Below are 3,838 nucleotides of genomic sequence, written 5' to 3'. Positions count from 1 at the left end.
GAATATCTGACCCTGCTTCATAATATTTTTATACTTATTATTTCATGTGTTTGACAACAAACTTTGAATATAAGTTTTATAGGTGAGAAAACTGAGGCTCAAATAAATTAAATAGTTCATTCAAATATATATGATGTATAAAAAATAGAGCAAGGCCTGAAAATAGAGTATTTTTCTTCAAATGGTTATGTTTTTCTGCTTCATTCTGCTGATCTCTCAAAACTTCTGCCTAATATTTTAAGTAGCTAAGTTTGCAAATACAGATTATCTATTACTGAGAAGGCTGACAGTATAGGGCAGCATTTTGAAGGTACAATTTGGAGCAAAAATAAGATATTTTTATTTACTGAGTAAAAGTGACCATTGGCAATTACAGGGTAACTTCATTTTGGATTCTCTTGGATTTCACCATAAATTTCCTCAAAAATGTAGTTGAATCTTTGTAAGATTAAACCATAATGGGCTATTTGATAAATTAAGATATTTGAACATAGCCCTAACTTTTGAAATTAACATAAAGGAGAATGTGTCCCATGAAAAACTCATCACTTGGTACAAGTAAGACACTAAACAGCGGGTGTAACTGTCCACTTAGGTAAGACTTCACCCAGTTACAGCATCACACCCTACCCATTTCATGCTTTCATCCGTTAAGACATCATGGGAAATGTTCACTATGGTCATTTATATCAATATGTGTTTGGAGGTTGTGATGTGAAGGAGTGGAAGGCGTGCTTTTGTTTCTTTGAGGGTATCTCATTAGAGGGTTCATAAAAACAGAGGTGTTCAGGTTGTTATTTCAAAGTGAGCCAGAGAACACTCTGATGAGTGGGCAGTGAGGGCATCAGTAATGAGATTTTCATTGCCAACAAGCTGTATTAAGGCATAAGAATAAAATGGGAAACCATCAGTCACTAGGTATTGTTGGATTGTGCGTTATGTGGATGTGAATGACAGACTGTAGGGAAAGGAGTTGCTGGAAGTGGAGATGACTGGTGAAGCATGGTGTATTAGTTCACATCCTAGAGGATTTTAAATGGTAGGATTGATGGTTTGATGAGTCTTTTTCTTTGGTTGAATTACTGAGTTACCAGATGGCTACATTTTCCTTACCCATTTAATCCTCCCAATCCTTTCATTCCATTAATCCATGCTCTAGATTCCCTGTTTGACTCTCATCCACTAGTTGCTTCTTTCTGTTCTGCAAGGATTTCTAAAGGCAAATTTTAATTTCTTTACCCTGAGTTTAGACACTCACAATATCACCAACAACTTTTGTATATTCTCATAAAATAAATGCCAATATTATTACTTGGTGCTACCTCTTTTACTCTATCGCCAAGGGGTTTTAGTTACTTTCCAAAAATATTTCTAAAACAGGATCCTGAGAACTTAGATATCCATTTTCTCATATGGTCAACTTGGAACTTATATAAAAAAGACCTAGATTTCAAGGGCTGCTGAATTTTATAGATTGCTATTATCTCGCATACTCATTTTATTTATAGTGTCTAGTCGATTTAAAAAATCTTAAATTTCCCATAAAGAAATTAATTCAATTAGGTGTTAAATCTACTTAGAGCTAAATGTGTAAGGGGAAACACCACATCCAAAAAACAGTGTTATAGAATATATTTAAAACTTGAACCGGCCAGGCGCGCTAGCTCACGCCTGTAATCCCAGCACTTTGGGAGGCCAAGGCGGGTGGATCACGAGGTCAGGAGATCCAGACCACCCTGGCTAATACGGTGAAACCCCGTCTGTACTAAAAATAAAAAAAAAATTAGCCAGGCATGGTGGCGGGCACCTGTAGTCCCAGCTACTTGAGAGGCCAAGACAGGAGAATAGCATGAACCTGGGAGGCAGAGCTTGCAGTGAGCCGAGATCACACCACTGCACTTCAGCCTGGGCGACAGAGCAAGACTCTTGTCTCAAAAAAAAGGAAAAAAAAAAAAAAACTTGAACTTTGCCCTAAAGCAGCCTCCCCTCATTAACTCTGTCTGCTCTCCTGATTTCATTCTGTCCCAGGCTGCCCATACAACCCTTCTACTTTCCAACACCACTAAGTTCTTTCTTCCACATTTGTACCCTATAAAATCCCTGTTCTCTTATGAGATGGAGGCCTGCTGTGCTTTGGAGAACCTTCCCCCTTCTCAAGTGGCTGAATCCTTTTGTTTTCTCTTCCTCTCACCCAACCACTGCTTGATAGGCTTGAAATTTTTAACTCTATTGACCGTGCACACTGTTCCACTGTTTCTTCTCTAGAAAATCTTCTAAGACACTATTTGAAATGGTCCCATTCTGTTAGGAGAATTTTTGACCTTTCGCTCTGCACAGAGCGTCTTTGACCTCTTTGTTCCTCAGAGTGTACACCACAGGGTTCAGTAGGGGGGTAATGACAGTGTAGGTCACTGAAATCAGCTGATCCTGATCTCTGGGGTTCTCTGACTTGGGCTTGAAGTAAGCAATGGAGGCACAGCCATAGTGGACAATAACCACAGTAATATGAGAAGCACAGGTGGCAAAGGCCTTTTTCCTGCCCTTGGCAGAGGCAATCTTGAGGATGGTAAGAATGATGAGGATGTAGGAGATGAAAACCAAGCCCACGGGAATCAGGATCACCAGCACACTGATGATCATAGTCAGGATTTCATTGACTGTGGTGTCAGTGCAGGAGAGCTTCATCACAGGTCGGATGTCACAGAAGAATTGGGGCACCTTTGGAATACAGAAAGGCAGCCTGAATACAGCTGACACCTGTGTCATCGCTACAATTAGGCCAATGCTGCAGGCCCCCCACACCAGCTGCATACACACTCTCTTGCTCATGACGACTCAGTACCTCAAGGGGTTGCAGATGGCCACATAGCGGTCATACCCCATTGCTGTGAGCAGGAAGCAGTTGTTGATAGCCAAAGTAATGAAGAAAAACATCTGAGTGGCACAACCTGCCAAGGAAATGGGCTGACTCAGGCCTATGAGGTTAAACAGCATCCTTGGTATAATGACAAGGGTGTAGATAGTCTCTGAACCTGACAGCATGCTGAGGAAGAAGTACATGGAGGTGTGGAGGTGACGATCAATAGTAATGATACTCACAATGATAACATTGCCTGCCAGAGTGAATATGTACAATGTAAGAAACACAACAAAGAGGGTGAGCTTGTGCTCATGGAAGCTGGAGAAACCTTGAAAAATAAACACATTCACCAAAGAGTGATTCTCTTTCTTCATTAAATCACACATGATATCTGAGAAAGAAAAAAATAATGTAAGGAATCTAGATGGATGATTTCTGTCAAATAGGCTGGGAAAATTCCTGTGATTAATACACCTTAGGTCTCTGCTTTTTTACATTCATACTTATTTCTTTTAGGAGTAGAGAGTGGAGAAACGTTCTTTCCTCATTCAGAAGAAAGTACATGGCTTTTAAAGTCAAATGTTGTAAACTAATTTCCTAGTTCTTGCATATGCTAACTTATCTTGGGCAAGGACTTATCATTTATAAGACCAGTTTTCTCATCTTTATGGATGTAGTAGTGATAACATCATAGAATTGTTGATGGAAAGATTGTATACTAATTATAATACTCGTATTTGAATTTTAAAAAAAACATTGAATAAATGCGAGTTCAGTGGTATCATGCAGAACTCCAGGCTCCATAGCTACCTGATTATTTTTGAGCTTCTAAAGTTTGAATAGAGTCTGTGTTACTGTAATTTCCACACTGCATTTTCATTCCATTATTTTGACTCTGATGATATTGCTCCTCTCAACTCTGTTCTACACTACTCTTTCCCAGACACCACTCATTTTTCAAAGCCAAATAAAACCCAT

The 3,838-nt window shown here is 39.3% G+C and overlaps 1 pseudogene; it reads right to left on the bottom strand.

Moving 5' to 3' along the window:
- Nucleotides 1-2,304: 2,304 nt before the first annotated feature.
- LOC134734764 (olfactory receptor 10J1-like) lies at nucleotides 2,305-3,234 on the bottom strand (annotated as a pseudogene).
- Nucleotides 3,235-3,838: the final 604 nt, after the last annotated feature.

This window comes from Symphalangus syndactylus, chromosome 12 (assembly GCF_028878055.3).
Source record: "Symphalangus syndactylus isolate Jambi chromosome 12, NHGRI_mSymSyn1-v2.1_pri, whole genome shotgun sequence".
Lineage (NCBI taxonomy): Eukaryota > Metazoa > Chordata > Mammalia > Primates > Hylobatidae > Symphalangus > Symphalangus syndactylus.
The sequence above is the reverse complement of the archived record's forward strand: the minus strand, read 5'-3'. Positions and strand labels throughout refer to the sequence as shown.